The sequence below is a fragment of the Convolutriloba macropyga genome, chromosome 4 (genome assembly GCF_964194025.1).
Source record: "Convolutriloba macropyga chromosome 4, txConMacr16.3, whole genome shotgun sequence".
NCBI classification, from domain to species: Eukaryota; Metazoa; Xenacoelomorpha; order Acoela; family Convolutidae; genus Convolutriloba; species Convolutriloba macropyga.
In genome coordinates, this window is record NC_134471.1 from 73,963,665 (window position 1) to 73,984,015 (window position 20,351).

Genomic DNA, 20,351 nt, shown 5'->3' on the forward strand with positions numbered 1-20,351 from the left:
TCTGGACCGACCTTTCTTGTATGCGTGTTAAAAACATTTAATTTTGTCTTTAATTTTTGATATGGTTAATGATCCTAGTTTTGTCTCTTTGTGGATTTGGAGAAACGATTTTGAGCATTGGTTTTTGTAGTTTTTCTCTCATCAGGATTAGCTAGTACTTCACTGAATTTTTTTAGAGAAATAAACTTTGTTTTCAAAATTTGCTTAAAACTCCTATTTCCCTAACAATTTTTTAGGGTTCAGGTTTTCAGCAAATTCTAGTAAAAAATTGTTAACGCAACTATAACCTACCAGTATATTAGAGTACTCTATGGGTGCCGTAGAATTTCTTCTGTCCAATGAGATAATTGAATTGTCCAGACCAGGATTCGAACCTGGGTTGTTGCGGTCACAACGCAATGTCCAAACCACTAGACGATCTGGACCGGCCTTTCATGTATGCGTGTTAAAAACATTAAATTTTGTTTTTAATTTTTGATATGGTTAGTGATTCTAGTTTTTTTCTCCTCGTGGATTTGGAGAAACGTATTTGAGCATTGGTTTTTGTAGTTTTTTCTCTCATCAGGATGAGCTAGTACTTCACTGATTTTTTTTTAAAATAAATTTTTGTTTTGAATGTTTGCTTAAAACTCCTAATTCCCTAACGATTTTTTAGGGTTCAGGTTTTCAGCAAGTTTCTAGTAAACAATTTTTTACCGCATCTATGACTTACCAGAATAATAGAGTACTCTATGGGTGCCGTAGAATTTCTGTCCAATGAAATAAATGAATTGTCCTGACCAGGATTCCAACCTGGGTTATTGTTGTCACAACGCAATGTCCTAACCACTAGACGATCTGGACCGGCCTTTCCTGTATGCCTGATAAAAACTCTAAATTTCGTCTTTCATTTTTGATACGGTTTATGAGTCTAGTTTTGTATCTTTGTGGATTTGGAGAAACGAATTTGAGCATTGTTTTTTGTAGTTTTTTCTCTCATCAGGATTAGCTAGTACTTCACTGATTTTTTAAGAGAAATGAACTTTGTTTTGAAAATTTGCTGAAAACTCCTAATCCCTAAAAATTTTCTAGGGTTCAGGTTTTCAGCAAGTTTTTAGTAAACAATTGGTACCGCATCTATAACTTACCAGTATAATAGAGTACTCTACGGGTGCCGTAGAATTTTTTCTGTCCAATGAAATAAATGAATTGTCCAGGCCAGGATTCGAATCTGTGTTATTGCGTCCACAACGCAATGTCCTAACCACTAGACTATCTGGACCGGCCTTTGTTGTATGCGTGATAAAAACTCTAAATTTCGTCTTTCATTTTTGACATGGTTAATGATTTTAGATTTGTCTCTTCGTGGATTTGGAGAAACGTATTTGAGCATTGGTTTTTGTTGTTTTTTCTCTCATCAGGATGAGCTAGTACTTCACTGAATTTTTTTAAAAATAAATTTTTGTTTTGAATGTTTGCTTAAAACTCCTAATTCCCTAAAAATGTTCTGGGGTTCAGGTTTTCAGCAAGTTTTTAGTAAACAATTGGTACCGCATCTATAACTTACCATTATAATAGAGTACTCTATGGGTGCCTTAGAATTTCTTGTGTCCAATGAAATAAATCAACTGTGCAGACCAGTATTCGAACCTGGGTTATTGCGGTCACAACGCAATGTCCTAACCACTAGACGATCTGGACCGGCCTTTTCTGTATGCGTGTTACAAACATTAAATTTTGTCTTTAATTTTTTAAATGGTTAATGATTCTAGTTTTGTCTCTTCGTGGATTTGGAGAAACGTATTTGAGCATTGGTTTTTGTAGTTTTTCTCTCATCAGGATGAGCTAGTACTTCAATGATTTCTTTTAGAAATAAATTTTTGTTTTGAATGTTTGCTTAAAACTCCTAATTCCCTAACGATTTTTTAGGGTTCAGGTTTTCAGCAAGTTTCTAGTAAACAATTGTTACCGCATCTATGACTTACCAGAATAATAGAGTACTCTATGGGTGCCGTAAACTTTCTGTCCAATGAAATAAATGAATTGTCCAGACCAGGATTAGAACCTGGGTTATTGTTGTCACAACGCAATGTCCTAACCACTAGACGATCTGGACCGGCCTTTCCTGTATGCCTGATAAAAACTCTAAATTTCGTCTTTCATTTTTGATACGGTTTATGAGTCTAGTTTTGTATCTTTGTGGATTTGGAGAAACGAATTTGAGCATTGTTTTTTGTAGTTTTTTCTCTCATCAGGATTAGCTAGTACTTCACTGATTTTTTAAGAGAAATGAACTTTGTTTTGAAAATTTGCTGAAAACTCCTAATTCCCTAAAAATTTTCTAGGGTTCAGGTTTTCAGCAAGTTTTTAGTAAACAATTGGTACCGCATCTATAACTTACCAGTATAATAGAGTACTCTACGGGTGCCGTAGAATTTTTTCTGTCCAATGAAATAAATGAATTGTCCAGGCCAGGATTCGAATCTGTGTTATTGCGTCCACAACGCAATGTCCTAACCACTAGACTATCTGGACCGGCCTTTGTTGTATGCGTGATAAAAACTCTAAATTTCGTCTTTCATTTTTGACATGGTTAATGATTTTAGATTTGTCTCTTCGTGGATTTGGAGAAACGTATTTGAGCATTGGTTTTTGTTGTTTTTTCTCTCATCAGGATGAGCTAGTACTTCACTGAATTTTTTTAAAAATAAATTTTTGTTTTGAATGTTTGCTTAAAACTCCTAATTCCCTAAAAATGTTCTGGGGTTCAGGTTTTCAGCAAGTTTTTAGTAAACAATTGGTACCGCATCTATAACTTACCATTATAATAGAGTACTCTATGGGTGCCTTAGAATTTCTTGTGTCCAATGAAATAAATCAACTGTGCAGACCAGTATTCGAACCTGGGTTATTGCGGTCACAACGCAATGTCCTAACCACTAGACGATCTGGACCGGCCTTTTCTGTATGCGTGTTACAAACATTAAATTTTGTCTTTAATTTTTTAAATGGTTAATGATTCTAGTTTTGTCTCTTCGTGGATTTGGAGAAACGTATTTGAGCATTGGTTTTTGTAGTTTTTCTCTCATCAGGATGAGCTAGTACTTCAATGATTTCTTTTAGAAATAAATTTTTGTTTTGAATGTTTGCTTAAAACTCCTAATTCCCTAACGATTTTTTAGGGTTCAGGTTTTCAGCAAGTTTCTAGTAAACAATTGTTACCGCATCTATGACTTACCAGAATAATAGAGTACTCTATGGGTGCCGTAAACTTTCTGTCCAATGAAATAAATGAATTGTCCAGACCAGGATTAGAACCTGGGTTATTGCGGCTTCAACCCAATGTCCTATCCACTAGACGATCTGGATCGGCCTTTCTTGTATGCGTGTTAAAAACATTAAATTTTGTCCTTAATTTTTGATATGATTAAAGGTTCTTGTTTTGTCTCTTTGTGGATTTGGAGAAACGTATTTGAGCATTGGTTTTTGTATTTTTTTTCTCTCATCAGGATGAGCTAGTACTTCACTGATTTTTTTTTAAATAAATTTTTGTTTTGAAAGTTTGCTTAAAACTCCTAATTCGCTAACAATTTTTTAGAGTTCAGGTTTTCAGCAAGTTTCTAGTAAACAATTGTTACCGCATCTATGACTAACAAGAATAATTGAGTACTCTACGGGTGCCGTAGAATTTTTTCTGTCCAATGAAATAAATGAATTGTCCAGGTCAGGATTCGAATCTGTGTTATTGCGTCCACAACGCAATGTCCTAACCACTAGACTATCTGGACCGGCCTTTGTTGTATGCGTGATAAAAACTCTAAATTTCGTCTTTCATTTTTGACATGGTTAATGATTTTAGATTTGTCTCTTCGTGGATTTGGAGAAACGTATTTGAGCATTGGTTTTTGTTGTTTTTTCTCTCATCAGGATGAGCTAGTACTTCACTGAATTTTTTTAGAAATAAATTTTTGTTTTGAATGTTTGCTTAAAACTCCTAATTCCCTAAAAATGTTTTGGGGTTCAGGTTTTCAGCAAGTTTTTAGTAAACAATTGGTACCGCATCTATAACTTACCATTATAATAGAGTACTCTATGGGTGCCTTAGAATTTCTTGTGTCCAATGAAATAAATCAACTGTGCAGACCAGTATTCGAACCTGGGTTATTGCGGTCACAACGCAATCTCCTAACCACTAGACGATCTGGACCGGCCTTTACTGTATGCGTGTTAAAAACATTGAATTTTGTCTTTAATTTTTTAAATGGTTAATGATTCTAGTTTTGTCTCTTCGTGGATTTGGAGAAACGTATTTGAGCATTGGTTTTTGTAGTTTTTCTCTCATCAGGATGAGCTAGTACTTCACTGATTTCTTTTAGAAATAAATTTTTGTTTTGAATGTTTGCTTAAAACTCCTAATTCCCTAACGATTTTTTAGGGTTCAGGTTTTCAGCAAATTTCTAGTAAACAATTGTTACCGCATCTATGACTTACCAGAATAATAGAGTACTCTATGGGTGCCGTAAACTTTCTGTCCAATGAAATAAATGAATTGTCCAGACCAGGATTAGAACCTGGGTTATTGCGGCTTCAACCCAATGTCCTATCCACTAGACGATCTGGATCGGCCTTTCTTGTATGCGTGTTAAAAACATTAAATTTTGTCCTTAATTTTTGATATGGTTAAAGGTTCTAGTTTTGTCTCTTTGTGGATTTGGAGAAACGTATTTGAGCATTGGTTTTTGTATTTTTTTTCTCTCATCAGGATGAGCTAGTACTTCACTGATTTTTTTGTAAAAATAAATTTTTGTTTTGAAAGTTTGCTTAAAACTCCTAATCCGCTAACAATTTTTTAGGGTTCAGGTTTTCAGCAAGTTTCTAGTAAACAATTGTTACCGCATCTATGACTAACAAGAATAATTGAGTTCTCTATGGGTGCCGTAGAATTTCTGTCCAATGAAATAAAGTAATTGTCCAGACCAGGATTCGAACCTGGGTTATTTTTTTGGCCACAACGCAATGTACTAACCACTAGACGATCTGGACCGGCCTTTCTTGTATGCGTGTTAAAAACATTAAATTTTGTCCTTAATTTTTGATTTGGTTAATGGTTCTAGTTTTGTCTCTTTGTGGATTTGGAGAAACGTATTTGAGCATTGGTTTTTGTATTTTTTTTCTCTCATCAGGATGAGCTAGTACTTCACTGATTTTTTTTTAAAAAATAAATTTTTGTTTTGAAAGTTTGCTTAAAACTCCTAATTCGCTAACAATTTTTTAGGGTTCAGGTTTTCAGCAAGTTTCTAGTAAACAATTGTTACCGCATCTATGACTAACAAGAATAATTGAGTTCTCTATGGGTGCCGTAGAATTTCTGTCCAATGAAATAAAGTAATTGTCCAGACCAGGATTCGAACCTGGGTTATTTTGCGGCCACAACGCAATGTACTAACCACTAGACGATCTGGACCGACCTTTTTTGTTTGCGTGTTAAAAACATTAAATTTTGTCTTTCATTTTTGATATGGTTAATGAGTCTAGTTTTGTATCTTTGTGGGTTTGGAGAAACGAATTTGAGCATTGTTTTTTGTAGTTTTTTTCTCTCATCAGGATTAGCTAGTACTTCACTGATATTTTTTGGAGAAATGAACTTTGTTTTGAAAATTTGCTCAAAACTCCTAATTCCCTAAAGATTTTCTAGGGTTCAGGTTTTCAGCAAGTTTCTAGTAAACAATTGTTACCGCATATATAACTTACCAGTATAATAGAGTACTCTATGGGCGACGTAGAATTTCTTCTGTCCAATGAAATAAAGGAACTGTCCGGACCAGGATTTGAAACTGGGTTATTGCGGCCACAACGCAATGTCCCAACCACTAGACGATCTGGACCGACCTTTTTTGTATGCGTGTTAAAAACATTAAATTCTGTCTTTAATTTTTGATATGGTTAATGATTCTAGTTTTGTCTCTTTGTGCATTTGGAGAAACGAATTTGAGCATTGGTTTTTGTAGTTTTTCTCTCATCAGGATGAGCTAGTACTTCACTGAATTTTTTGGAGAAATGAACTTTGTTTTGAAAGTTTGCTTAAAACTCCTAATTCCCTAACAATTTTCTAGGGTTCAGGTTTTCAGCAGGTTTCTAGTAAACAATTGTTACCGCATGTATAACTTACCAGTATAATAGAGTACTCGATGGGCGACGTAGAATTTCTTTTGTCCAATGAAACAAAAGAAATGAGCTGTCAAGACCAGGATTCGAACCTGGGTTATTGCGGCCACAACGCAATGTCCCAAACACTAGACGATCTGGACCGACCTTTTTGTATGCCTGTTAGAAACATTAAATTCTGTCTTTAATTTTTGATTTGGTTAATGATCCTTGTTTTGTCTCTTTGTGGATTTGGAGAAACAATTTTGAGCATTGGTTTTTGTAGTTTTTCTCTCATCAGGATGAGCTAGTACTTCACTGAATTTTTTTGGAGAAATGAACTTTGTTTTGAAAATTTGCTTAAAACTAATTCCATAAAGATTTTTTAGGGTTCAGGTTTCAACAAGTTTCTAGTAAACAATTGTTATCGAATCTGTAACTTACCAGATTAATAGAGTACTCTATGGGTGCCGTACGATTTCTTCTGTCCAATGAAATAGATGAACTATCCGGACCAGGATTCGAACCTGGGTTATTGCGGCCACAACGCAATGTCCTAACCACTAGACGATCTGGACCGGCCTTTGGTGCATGCGTGATAAAAAACATTAAATTTCGTCTTTCATTTTTGATATGGTTAATGAGTCTAGTTTTGTATCTTTGTGGATTTGGAGAAACGAATTTGAGCATTGTTGTTTGTAGTTTTTTCTCTCATCAGGATTAGCTAGTACTTCACTGAATTTTTTTTGGAGAAATGAACTTTGTTTTGAAAATTTGCTTAAAACTCCTAATTCCCTAAAGATTTTCTGGGGTTCAGGTTTTCAGCAAGTTTCTAGTAAACAATTTCTACCGCATATATAACTTAACAGTATAATAGAGTACTCTATGGCTGCCGTAGAATTTCTTCTGTCCAATGAAATAAATGAATTGTCCAGACCAGGATTCGAGCCTGGGTTATTGCGGCCACAACGCAACGTCCCAACCACTAGACGATCTGGACCGACCTTTCTTGTATGCGTGTTAACAACATTAAATTTTGTCTTTAATTTTTGATATGGTTAATGATTCTAGTTTTGTCTCTTTGTGCATTTGGAGAAACGAATTTGAGCATTGGTTTTTGTAGTTTTTTCTCTCAGGATGAGCTAATACTTCACTGAATTTTTTTAAAGCAATACTTTTTTCAAAATTTGCTTAGAACTCCTAGTTCCCTAACGATTTTTTAGGGTTCAGGTTTTCAGCAAGTTTCTAGTAAACAATTGTTACCGCATCTATAACTTACTAGTTTAATAGAGTACTCTATGGCTGCCGTAGAATTTCTTCTGTCCAATGAAATAAATGAATTGTCCAGACCAGGATTCGAACCTGGGTTTTTGCGGCCACAACGCAATGTCCTAACCACTAGACGATCTGGACCGGCCTTTGGTGCATGCGTGATAAAAACATTAAATTTCGTCTTTCATTTTTGATATGGTTAATGAGTCTAGTTTTGTATCTTTGTGGATTTGGGGAAACGAATTTGAGCTTTATTTTTTGTAGTTTTTTCTCTCATCAGGATTAGCTAGTACTTCACTGAATTTTTTTGGAGAAATGAACTTTGTTTTCAAAATTTGCTTAAAACTCCTAATTCCCTAAAGGTTTTCTGGGGTTCAGGTTTTCAGCAAGTTTCTAGTAAACAATTGCTACCGCATATATAACTTACCAGTATAATAGAGTACTCTATGGGCGACGTAGAATTGCTTCTGTCCAACGAAATAATTGAACTGTCCGGACCAGGATTTGAAACTGGGTTATTGCGGTCACAACGCAATGTCCCAACCACTAGACGATCTGGACCGATTTTTCTTGTATGCGTGTTAACAACATTAAATTTTGTCTTTAATTTTTGGATATGGTTAATGATCCTAGTTTTGTCTCTTTGTGGATTTGGAGAAACGAATTTAAGCATTGGTTTTTGTAGTTTTTTTCTCATCAGGATGAGCTAGTACTTCACTGATTTTTTTTAAAGAAATGAACTTTGTTTTGAAAATTTGCTTAAAACTAACTCCATAAAATTTTTTAGGGTTCAGGTTTCAGCAAGTTTCTAGTAAACAATTGTTATCGAATCTGTAACTTACCAGATTAATAGAGTACTCTATGGGTGCCGTACGATTTCTTCTGTCCAATGAAATAAATGAACTGTCCGGACCAGGATTTGAAACCGGGTTATTGCGGCCACAACGCAATGTCCCAACCACTAGACGATCTGGACCGACCTTTTTTGTATGCGTGTTAAAAACATTAAATTCTGTCTTTAATTTTTGATATGGTTAATGATTCTAGTTTTGTCTCTTTGTGCATTTGGAGAAACGAATTTGAGCATTGGTTTTTGTAGTTTTTTCTCTCAGGATGAGCTAATACTTCACTGAATTTTTTTAAAGCAATACTTTTTTCAAAATTTGCTTAGAACTCCTAGTTCCCTAACGATTTTTTAGGGTTCAGGTTTTCAGCAAGTTTCTAGTAAACAATTGTTACCGCATCTATAACTTACTAGTTTAATAGAGTACTCTATGGCTGCCGTAGAATTTCTTCTGTCCAATGAAATAAATGAATTGTCCAGACCAGGATTCGAACCTGGGTTTTTGCGGCCACAACGCAATGTCCTAACCACTAGACGATCTGGACCGGCCTTTGGTGCATGCGTGATAAAAACATTAAATTTCGTCTTTCATTTTTGATATGGTTAATGAGTCTAGTTTTGTATCTTTGTGGATTTGGGGAAACGAATTTGAGCTTTATTTTTTGTAGTTTTTTCTCTCATCAGGATTAGCTAGTACTTCACTGAATTTTTTTGGAGAAATGAACTTTGTTTTCAAAATTTGCTTAAAACTCCTAATTCCCTCAAGGTTTTCTGGGGTTCAGGTTTTCAGCAAGTTTCTAGTAAACAATTGCTACCGCATATATAACTTACCAGTATAATAGAGTACTCTATGGGCGACGTAGAATTGCTTCTGTCCAACGAAATAATTGAACTGTCCGGACCAGGATTTGAAACTGGGTTATTGCGGTCACAACGCAATGTCCCAACCACTAGACGATCTGGACCGACTTTTCTTGTATGCGTGTTAACAACATTAAATTTTGTCTTTAATTTTTGGATATGGTTAATGATCCTAGTTTTGTCTCTTTGTGGATTTGGAGAAACGAATTTAAGCATTGGTTTTTGTAGTTTTTCTCTCATCAGGATGAGCTAGTACTTCACTGATTTTTTTTTAAAGAAATGAACTTCGTTTTGAAAATTTGCTTAAAACTAACTCCATAAAGATTTTTTAGGGTTCAGGTTTCAGCAAGTTTCTAGTAAACAATTGTTATCGAATCTGTAACTTACCAGATTAATAGAGTACTCTATGGGTGCCGTACGATTTCTTCTGTCCAATGAAATAAATGAACTGTCCGGACCAGGATTTGAAACCGGGTTATTGCGGCCACAACGCAATGTCCCAACCACTAGACGATCTGGACCGACCTTTTTTGTATGCGTGTTAAAAACATTAAATTCTGTCTTTAATTTTTGATATGGTTAATGATTCTAGTTTTGTCTCTTTGTGCATTTGGAGAAACGAATTTGAGCATTGGTTTTTGTAGTTTTTTCTCTCAGGATGAGCTAATACTTCACTGAATTTTTTTAAAGCAATACTTTTTTCAAAATTTGCTTAGAACTCCTAGTTCCCTAACGATTTTTTAGGGTTCAGGTTTTCAGCAAGTTTCTAGTAAACAATTGTTACCGCATCTATAACTTACTAGTTTAATAGAGTACTCTATGGCTGCCGTAGAATTTCTTCTGTCCAATGAAATAAATGAATTGTCCAGACCAGGATTCGAACCTGGGTTTTTGCGGCCACAACGCAATGTCCTAACCACTAGACGATCTGGACCGGCCTTTGGTGCATGCGTGATAAAAACATTAAATTTCGTCTTTCTTTTTTGATATGGTTAATGAGTCTAGTTTTGTATCTTTGTGGATTTGGGGAAACGAATTTGAGCTTTGTTTTTTGTAGTTTTTTCTCTCATCAGGATTAGCTAGTACTTCACTGAATTTTTTTGGAGAAATGAACTTTGTTTTGAAAATTTGCTTAAAACTCCTAATTCCCTAAAGGTTTTCTGGGGTTCAGGTTTTCAGCAAGTTTCTAGTAAACAATTGCTACCGCACATATAACTTACCAGTATAATAGAGTACTCTATGGGCGACGTAGAATTGCTTCTGTCCAACGAAATAATTGAACTGTCCGGACCAGGATTTGAAACTGGGTTATTGCGGCCACAACGCAATGTCCCAACCACTAGACGATCTGGACCGAACTTTTTTGTATGCGTGTTAAAAACATTAAATTTTATCTTTAATTTTTGATATGGTTAGTGATTCTAGTTTTGTCTCTTTTTGCATTTGGAGAAACGAATTTGAGCATTGGTTTTTGTAGTTTTTTCTCTCAGGATGAGCTAATACTTCACTGAATTTTTTTTTAAAGAAATACTTTTTTCAAAATTTGCTTAGAACTCCTAATTCCCTAACAATTTTTTAGGGTTCAGGTTTTCAGCAAGTTTCTAGTAAACAATTGTTACCGCATCTATAACTTACTAGTTTAATAGAGTACTCTATGGCTGCCGTAGAATTTCTTCTGTCCAATGAAATAAATGAATTGTCCAGACCAGGATTCGAACCTGGGTTATTGCGGCCACAACGCAATGTGCTAACCACTAGACGATCTGGACCGGCCTTTGGTGCATGCGTGATAAAAACATTAAATTTCGTCTTTCATTTTTGTTATGGTTAATGAGTCTAGTTTTGTATCTTTGTGCATTTGGAGAAACGAATTTGAGCATTGTTTTTTGTAGTTTTTTCTCTCATCAGGATTAGCTAGTACTTCACTGAATTTTTTTGGAGAAATGAACTTTGTTTTGAAAATTTGCTTAAAACTCCTAATTCCCTAAAGATTTTCTGGGGTTCATGTTTTCAGCAAGTTTCTAGTAAACAATTGCTACCGCATATATAACTTACCAGTATAATAGAGTACTCTATGGGCGACGTAGAATTGCTTCTGTCCAACGAAATAATTGAACTGTCCGGACCAGGATTTGAAACTGGGTTATTGCGGCCACAACGCAATGTCCCAACCACTAGACGATCTGGACCGACCTTTTTTGTATGCGTGTTAAAAACAATAAATTTTATCTTTAATTTTTGATATGGTTAATGATTCTAGTTTTGTCTCTTTTTGCATTTGGAGAAACGCATTTGAGCATTGGTTTTTGTAGTTTTTCCTCTCAGGATGAGCTAATACTTCACTGAATTTTTTTATAAAGAAATACTTTTTTCAAAATTTGCTTAGAACTCCTAATTACCTAACGATTTTTAGGGTTCAGGTTTTCAGCAATTTTCTAGTAAACAATTGTTACCGCATCTATAACTTACTAGTTTAATAGAGTACTCTATGGCTGCCGTAGAATTTCTTCTGTCCAATGAAATAAATGAATTGTCCAGACCAGGATTCGAACCTGGGTTATTGCGGCCACAACGCAATGTCCTAACCACTAGACGATCTGGACCGGCCTTTGGTGCATGCGTGATAAAAACATTAAATTTCGTCTTTCATTTTTGATATGGTTAATGAGTCTAGTTTTGTATCTTTGTGGATTTGGAGAAACGAATTTGAGCATTGTTTTTTGTAGTTTTTTCTCTCATCAGGATTAGCTAGTACTTCACTGAATTTTTTTGGAGAAATGAACTTTGTTTTGAAAATTTGCTTAAAACTCCTAATTCCCTAAAGATTTTCTGGGGTTCTTTTCAGCAAGTTTCTAGTAAACAATTGCTACCGCATATATAACTTACCAGTATAATAGAGTACTCTATGGGCGACGTAGAATTGCTTCTGTCCAACGAAATAATTGAACTGTCCGGACCAGGATTTGAAACTGGGTTATTGCGGCCACAACGCAATGTCCCAACCACTAGACGATCTGGACAGACTTTTTTTGTATGCGTCTTAAAAACATTAAATTTTATCTTTAATTTTTGATATGGTTAATGATTCTAGTTTTGTCTCTTTTTGCATTTGGAGAAACGAATTTGAGCATTGGTTTTTGTAGTTTTTTCTCTCAGGATGAGCTAATACTTCACTGAATTTTTTTATAAAGAAATACTTTTTCCAAAATTTGCTTAGAACTCCTAATTCCCTAACGATTTTTTAGGGTTCAGGTTTTCAGCAAGTTTCTAGTAAACAATTGTTACCGCATCTATAACTTACTAGTTTAATAGAGTACTCTATGGCCGCCGTAGAATTTCTTCTGTCCAATGAAATAAATTAATTGTCCAGACCAGGATTCGAACCTGGGTTATTGCGGCCACAACGCAATGTCCTAACCACTAGACGATCTGGACCGGCCTCTGGTGCATGCGTGATAAAAAAATTAAATTTCGCCTTTATTTTTGATATGGTTAATGAGTCTAGTTTTGTATCTTTGTGGATTTGGAGAAACGAATTTGAGCATTGTTTTTTGTAGTTTTTTCTCTCATCAGGATTAGCTAGTACTTCACTGAATTTTTTTGGAGAAATGAGCTTTGTTTTGAAAATTTGCTTAAAACTCCTAATTCCCTAAAGATTTTCTGGGGTTCAGGTTTTCAGCAAGTTTCTAGTAAACAATTGCTACCGCATATATAACTTACCAGTAGAATAGAGTACTCTATGGGCGACGTTGAATTGCTTCTGTCCAACGAAATAATTGAACTGTCCGGACCAGGATTTGAAACTGGGTTATTGCGGCCACAACGCAATGTCCCAACCACTAGACGATCTGAACCGACCTTTTTTGTATGCGTGTTAAAAACATTAAATTTTGTCTTTAATTTTTGATATGGTTAATGATTCTAGTTTTGTCTCTTTGTGCATTTGGAGAAACGAATTTGAGCATTGGTTTTTGTAGTTTTTTCTCTCAGGATGAGCTAATACTTCACTGAATTTTTTTATAAAGAAATACTTTTTTTCAAAATTTGCTTAGAACTCCTAATTCCCTAACGATTTTTTAGGGTTCAGGTTTTCAGCAAGTTTCTAGTAAACAATTGTTACCGCATCTATAACTTACTAGTTTAATAGAGTACTCTATGGCTGCCGTAGAATTTCTTCTGTCCAATGAAATAAATGAATTGTCCAGACCAGGATTCGAACCTGGGTTATTGCGGCCACAACGCAATGTCCTAACCACTAGACGATCTGGACCGGCCTTTGGTGCATGCGTGATAAAAACATTAAATTTCGTCTTTCATTTTTGATATGGTTAATGAGTCTAGTTTTGTATCTTTGTGGATTTGGAGAAACGAATTTGAGCATTGTTTTTTGTAGTTTTTTCTCTCATCAGGATTAGCTAGTACTTCACTGAATTTTTTTTAGGAAATGAACTTTGTTTTGAAAATTTGCTTAAAACTCCTAATTCCCTAAAGATTTTCTGGGGTTCAGGTTTTCAGCAAGTTTCTAGTAAACAATTGCTACCGCATATATAACTTACCAGTATAATAGAGTACTCTATGGGCGACGTAGAATTGCTTCTGTCCAACGAAATAATTGAACTGTCCGGACCAGGATTTGAAACTGGGTTATTGCGGCCAAAACGCAATATCCCAACCACTAGACGATCTGGACCGACCTTTTTTGTATGCGTGTTAAAAACATTAAATTTTGTCTTTAATTTTTGATATGGTTAATGATTCTAGTTTTGTCTCTTTGTGCATTTGGAGAAACGAATTTGAGCATTGGTTTTTGTAGTTTTTTCTCTCAGGATGAGCTAATACTTCACTGAATTTTTTAAAAGAAATACTTTTTTCAAATTTTGCTTAGAACTCCTAGTTCCCTAACGATTTTTTAGGGTTCAGGTTTTCAGCAAGTTTCTAGTAAACAATTGTTACCGCATCTATAACTTACTAGTTTAATAGAGTACTCTATGGCTGCCCTAGAATTTCTTCTGTCCAATGAAATAAATGAATTGTCCAGACCAGGATTCGAACCTGGGTTATTGCGGCCACAACGCAATGTCCTAACCACTAGACGATCTGGACCGGCCTTTGGTGCATGCGTGTTAAAAACATTAAATTTTGTCTTTAATTTTTGATATGGTTAATGATTCTAGTTTTGTCTCTTTGTGCATTTGGAGAAACGAATTTGAGCATTGGTTTTTGTAGTTTTTTCTCTCAGGATGAGCTAATACTTCACTGAATTTTTTAAAAGAAATACTTTTTTCAAATTTTGCTTAGAACTCCTAGTTCCCTAACGATTTTTTAGGGTTCAGGTTTTCAGCAAGTTTCTAGTAAACAATTGTTACCGCATCTATAACTTACTAGTTTAATAGAGTACTCTATGGCTGCCGTAGAATTTCTTCTGTCCAATGAAATAAAGTAATTGTCCAGACCAGGATTCGAACCTGGGTTATTTTTCGGCCACAACGCAATGTACTAACCACTAGACGATCTGGACCGGCCTTTCTTGTATGCGTGTTAAAAACATTAAATTTTGTCTTTAATTTTTGATATGGTTAATGATCCTAGTTTTGTCTCTTTGTGGATTTGGAGAAACGAATTTGAGCATTGGTTTTTGTAGTTTTTCTCTCATCAGGATGAGCTAGTACTTCACTGAATTTTTTGGAGAAATGAACTTTGTTTTGAAAATTTGCTTTAAACTCCTAATTCCCTAAAGATTTTCTAGGGTCCAGGTTTTCAGCAAGTTTCTAGTAAACAATTGTTACCGCATGTATAACTTACCAGTATAATAGAGTACTCTATGGTCGACGTAGAATTTCTTTTGTCCAATGAAATAAATGAATTGTCCAGACCAGGATTCGAACCTGGGTTATTGCGGCCACAACGCAATGTCCTAACCACTAGACGTTCTGGCCCGGCCTTTGGTGCATGCGTGATAAAAACATTAAATTTCGTCTTTCATTTTTGATATGGTTAATGAGTCTAGTTTTGTATCTTTGTGGATTTGGAGAAACGAATTTGCGCATTGTTTTTTGTAGTTTTCTCTCTCATCAGGATTAGCTAGTACTTCACTGAATTTTTTTGGAGAAATCAACTTTGTTTTGAAAATTTGCTTAAAACTCCTAATTCCCTAAAGATTTTCTGGGGTTCAGGTTTTCAGCAAGTTTCTAGTAAACAATTGCTACCGCATATATAACTTACCAGTATAATAGAGCACTCTATGGGCGACGTAGAATTGCTTCTGTCCAACGAAATAATTGAACTGTCCGGACCAGGATTTGAAACTGGGTCATTGCGGCCACAACGCAATGTCCCAACCACTAGACGATCTGGACCGACCTTTTTTGTATGCGTGTTAAAAACATTAAATTTTGTCTTTAATTTTTGATATGGTTAATGATTCTAGTTTTGTCTCTTTGTGCGTTTGGAGAAACGAATTTGAGCATTGGTTTTTGTAGTTTTTTCTCTCAGGATGAGCTAATACTTCACTGAATTTTTTTATAAAGAAATACTTTTTTCAAAATTTGCAGAACTCCTAATTCCCTAAAGATTTTTTAAGGTTCAGCTTTTCAGCAAGTTTCTAGTAAACAATTGTTACCGCATCTATCACTTACTAGTTTAATAGAGTACTCTATGGGTGCCGTAGAGTTTCTGTCCAATGAAATAAAAGAATTGTCCAGACCAGGATTCGAACCTGGGTTATTGCGGCCACAACGCAATTTCCTAACCGCTGGACGATCTGAACCGGCTTTTCTTGTATGCGTGTTAAAAACATTAAATTTTGGTCTTTCCTTTTTGATATGGTTAATGAGTCTAGTGTTGTCTCTTTGTGGATTTGTTGGAGTAAATTTGAGCTTTTGTTTTTGTAGTTTTTCTCTCATCAGGATGAGCTAGTAATTCACTGAATTTTTTGGAGAAATCAACTTTGTTTTGAAAATTTGCTTAAAATTCCTCATTCCCTTAAGATTTTTTAAGGTTCAGCTTTTCAGCAAGTTTCTAGTAAACAATTGTTACCGCATCTATCACTTACTAGTTTAATAGAGTACTCTATGGATGCCGTAGAATTTCTGTCCAATGAAATAAAAGAATTGTCCAGACCAGGATTCGAACCTGGGTTATTGCGGCCACAACGCAATGTCCTAACCACTAGACGATCTGGACCGGCCTTTGGTGCATGCGTGATAAAAACATTAAATTTCGTCTTTCATTTTTGATATGGTTAATGAGTCTAGTTTTGTATCTTTGTGGATTTGGAGAAACGAATTTGAGCATTGTTTTTTGTAGTTTTTTCTCTCATCAGGATTAGCTAGTACTTCACTGAATTTTTTTGGAGAAATCAACTTCGTTTTGAAAATTTGCTTAAAACTCCTAATTCCCTAAAGATTTTCTGGGGTTCAGGTTTTCAGCAAGTTTCTAGTAAACAATTGCTACCGCATATATAACTTACCACTATAATAGAGCACTCTATGGGCGACGTAGAATTGCTTCTGTCCAACGAAATAATTGAACTGTCCGGACCAGGATTTGAAACTGGGTCATTGCGGCCACAACGCAATGTCCCAACCACTAGACGATCTGGACCGACCTTTTTTGTATGCGTGTTAAAAACATTAAATTTTATCTTTAATTTTTGATATGGTTAATGATTCTAGTTTTGTCTCTTTGTGCATTTGGAGAAACGAATTTGAGCATTGGTTTTTGTAGTTTTTTCTCTCAGGATGAGCTAATACTTCACTGAATTTTTTTATAAAGAAATACTTTTTTCAAAATTTGCAGAACTCCTAATTCCCTAAAGATTTTTTAAGGTTCAGCTTTTCAGCAAGTTTCTAGTAAACAATTGTTACCGCATCTATCACTTACTAGTTTAATAGAGTACTCTATGGGTGCCGTAGAGTTTCTGTCCAATGAAATAAAAGAATTGTCCAGACCAGGATTCGAACCTGGGTTATTGCGGCCACAACGCAATTTCCTAACCGCTGGACGATCTGAACCGGCTTTTCTTGTATGCGTGTTAAAAACATTAAATTTTGGTCTTTCCTTTTTGATATGGTTAATGAGTCTAGTGTTGTCTCTTTGTGGATTTGTTGGAGTAAATTTGAGCTTTTGTTTTTGTAGTTTTTCTCTCATCAGGATGAGCTAGTAATTCACTGAATTTTTTGGAGAAATCAACTTTGTTTTGAAAATTTGCTTAAAATTCCTCATTCCCTTAAGATTTTTTAAGGTTCAGCTTTTCAGCAAGTTTCTAGTAAACAATTGTTACCGCATCTATCACTTACTAGTTTAATAGAGTACTCTATGGATGCCGTAGAATTTCTGTCCAATGAAATAAAAGAATTGTCCAGACCAGGATTCGAACCTGGGTTATTGCGGCCACAACGCAATGTCCTAACCACTAGACGATCTGGACCGGCCTTTGGTGCATGCGTGATAAAAACATTAAATTTCGTCTTTCATTTTTGATATGGTTAATGAGTCTAGTTTTGTATCTTTGTGGATTTGGAGAAACGAATTTGAGCATTGTTTTTTGTAGTTTTTTCTCTCATCAGGATTAGCTAGTACTTCACTGATTTTTTTTGGAGAAATCAACTTCGTTTTGAAAATTTGCTTAAAACTCCTAATTCCCTAAAGATTTTCTGGGGTTCAGGTTTTCAGCAAGTTTCTAGTAAACAATTGCTACCGCATATATAACTTACCACTATAATAGAGCACTCTATGGGCGACGTAGAATTGCTTCTGTCCAACGAAATAATTGAACTGTCCGGACCAGGATTTGGTCCCAACCACTAGACGATCTGGACCGACCTTTTTTGTATGCGTGTTAAAAACATTAAATTTTATCTTTAATTTTTGATATGGTTAATGATTCTAGTTTTGTCTCTTTGTGCATTTGGAGAAACGAATTTGAGCATTGGTTTTTGTAGTTTTTTCTCTCAGGATGAGCTAATACTTCACTGAATTTTTTTATAAAGAAATACTTTTTTCAAAATTTGCAGAACTCCTAATTCCCTAAAGATTTTTTAAGGTTCAGCTTTTCAGCAAGTTTCTAGTAAACAATTGTTACCGCATCTATCACTTACTAGTTTAATAGAGTACTCTATGGGTGCCGTAGAATTTCTGTCCAATGAAATAAAAGAATTGTCCAGACCAGGATTCGAACCGGGGTTATTGCGGCCACAACGCAATTTCCTAACCGCTGGACGATCTGAACCGGCTTTTCTTGTATGCGTGTTAAAAACATTAAATTTTGGTCTTTCCTTTTTGATATGGTTAATGAGTCTAGTGTTGTCTCTTTGTGGATTTGGTGGAGTAAATTTGAGCTTTTGTTTTTGTAGTTTTTCTCTCATCAGGATGAGCTAGTAATTCACTGAATTTTTTGGAGAAATCAACTTTGTTTTGAAAATTTGCTTAAAACTCCTTATTCCCTAAAGATTTTTTAAGGTTCAGCTTTTCAGCAAGTTTCTAGTAAACAATTGTTACCGCATCTATCACTTACTAGTTTAATAGAGTACTCTATGGGTGCCGTAGAATTTCTGTCCAATGAAATAAAAGAATTGTCCAGACCAGGATTCGAACCTGGGTTATTGCGGCCACAACGCAATGTCCTAACCACTAGACGATCTGGACCGGCCTTTGGTGCATGCGTGATAAAAACATTAAATTTCGTCTTTCATTTTTGATATGGTTAATGAGTCTAGTTTTGTATCTTTGTGGATTTGGAGAAACGAATTTGAGCATTGTTTTTTGTAGTTTTTTCTCTCATCAGGATTAGCTAGTACTTCACTGAAATTTTTTGGAGAAATCAACTTCGTTTTGAAAATTTGCTTAAAACTCCTAATTCCCTAAAGATTTTCTGGGGTTCAGGTTTTCAGCAAGTTTCTAGTAAACAATTGCTACCGCATATATAACTTACCAGTATAATAGAGTACTCTATGGGCGACGTAGAATTGCTTCTGTCCAACGAAATAATTGAACTGTCCGGACCAGGATTTGAAACTGGGTTATTGCGGCCACAACGCAATGTCCCAACCACTAGACGATCTGGACCGACCTTTTTTGTATGCGTGTTAAAAACATTAAATTTTGTCTTTAATTTTGATATGGTTAATGATTCTAGTTTTGTCTCTTTGTGTATTTGGAGAAACGAATTTGAGCATTGGTTTTTGTAGTTTTTTCTCTCAGGATGAGCTAATACTTCACTGAATTTTTTTATAAAGAAATACTTTTTTCAAAATTTGCAGAACTCCTAATTCCCTAAAGATTTTTTAAGGTTCAGCTTTTCAGCAAGTTTCTAGTAAACAATTGTTACCGCATCTATCACTTACTAGTTTAATAGAGTACTTTATGGGTGCCGTAGAATTTCTGTTCAATGAAATAAAAGAATTGTCCAGACCAGGATTCGAACCTGGGTTATTGCGGCCACAACGCAATGTCCTAACCACTGGACGATCTGAACCGGCCTTTCTTGTATGCGTGTTAAAAACATTAAATTTTGGTCTTTCCTTTTTGATATGGTTAATGAGTCTAGTGTTGTCTCTTTGTGGATTTGGTGGAGTAAATTTGAGCTTTTGTTTTTGTAGTTTTTCTCTCATCAGGATGAGCTAGTAATTCACTTAATTTTTTGGAGAAATGAACTTTGTTTTGAAAGTTTGCCCAAAACTCCTAATTCCCTAACAATTTTCTAGGGTTCAGGTTTTCAGCAAGTTTCTAGTAAACAATTGTTACCGCATGTAAAACTTACCAGTATAATAGAGTACTCTATGGGCGACGTAGAATTTCTTTTGTCCAATGAAATAAATGAACTGTCAAGACGAGGATTCGAACCTGGGTTATTGCGGCCACAACGCAATGTCCCAACCACTAGACGATCTGGACCGACCTTTCTTGTATGCGTGTTGAAAACATTAAATTTTGTCTTTAATTTTTGGATATGGTTAATGATCCTAGTTTTGTCTCTTTGTGGATTTGGAGAAACGAATTTGAGCATTGGTTTTTGTAGTTTTTCTCTCATCAGGATTAGCTAGTACTTCACTGATTTTTTTTTAAAGAAATGAACTTTGTTTTGAAAATTTGCTTAAAACTAATTCCATAAAGATTTTTTAGGGTTCAGGTTTCAGGAAGTTTCTAGTAACAATTGTTATCGAATCTATAACTTACCAGAATAATAGAGTACTCTATGGGTGCCGTACGATTTCTTCTGTCCAATGAAATAAATGAACTGTCCGGACCAGGA

At 35.2% G+C, this 20,351-nt stretch overlaps 1 protein-coding gene and 14 non-coding genes across 15 annotated transcripts in view; 1 reads left to right on the forward strand and 14 right to left on the reverse strand.

Annotated features, from left to right (window-relative positions):
- The window catches only part of LOC142338166 (proteasome adapter and scaffold protein ECM29-like), a 212,565-nt gene that overhangs the window by 145,957 nt on the left and 46,257 nt on the right, over nucleotides 1–20,351 (forward strand). The window lies entirely within an intron of this gene.
- Nucleotides 354–425, reverse strand: Trnah-gug (transfer RNA histidin (anticodon GUG)). The gene has a single exon. It is a non-coding gene; the product is annotated as a tRNA-His (tRNA).
- Trnah-gug (transfer RNA histidin (anticodon GUG)) lies at nucleotides 5,370–5,443 on the reverse strand. The gene has a single exon. It is a non-coding gene; the product is annotated as a tRNA-His (tRNA).
- Nucleotides 6,630–6,701, reverse strand: Trnah-gug (transfer RNA histidin (anticodon GUG)). The gene has a single exon. It is a non-coding gene; the product is annotated as a tRNA-His (tRNA).
- Trnah-gug (transfer RNA histidin (anticodon GUG)) lies at nucleotides 7,465–7,536 on the reverse strand. Its single transcript has one exon. It is a non-coding gene; the product is annotated as a tRNA-His (tRNA).
- On the reverse strand, nucleotides 8,713–8,784 carry Trnah-gug (transfer RNA histidin (anticodon GUG)). The gene has a single exon. It is a non-coding gene; the product is annotated as a tRNA-His (tRNA).
- Nucleotides 9,963–10,034, reverse strand: Trnah-gug (transfer RNA histidin (anticodon GUG)). Its single transcript has one exon. It is a non-coding gene; the product is annotated as a tRNA-His (tRNA).
- Nucleotides 11,632–11,703, reverse strand: Trnah-gug (transfer RNA histidin (anticodon GUG)). Its single transcript has one exon. It is a non-coding gene; the product is annotated as a tRNA-His (tRNA).
- On the reverse strand, nucleotides 12,464–12,535 carry Trnah-gug (transfer RNA histidin (anticodon GUG)). Its single transcript has one exon. It is a non-coding gene; the product is annotated as a tRNA-His (tRNA).
- On the reverse strand, nucleotides 13,299–13,370 carry Trnah-gug (transfer RNA histidin (anticodon GUG)). Its single transcript has one exon. It is a non-coding gene; the product is annotated as a tRNA-His (tRNA).
- Nucleotides 14,132–14,203, reverse strand: Trnah-gug (transfer RNA histidin (anticodon GUG)). Its single transcript has one exon. It is a non-coding gene; the product is annotated as a tRNA-His (tRNA).
- Nucleotides 16,211–16,282, reverse strand: Trnah-gug (transfer RNA histidin (anticodon GUG)). The gene has a single exon. It is a non-coding gene; the product is annotated as a tRNA-His (tRNA).
- On the reverse strand, nucleotides 17,457–17,528 carry Trnah-gug (transfer RNA histidin (anticodon GUG)). Its single transcript has one exon. It is a non-coding gene; the product is annotated as a tRNA-His (tRNA).
- On the reverse strand, nucleotides 18,674–18,745 carry Trnah-gug (transfer RNA histidin (anticodon GUG)). The gene has a single exon. It is a non-coding gene; the product is annotated as a tRNA-His (tRNA).
- On the reverse strand, nucleotides 19,503–19,574 carry Trnah-gug (transfer RNA histidin (anticodon GUG)). The gene has a single exon. It is a non-coding gene; the product is annotated as a tRNA-His (tRNA).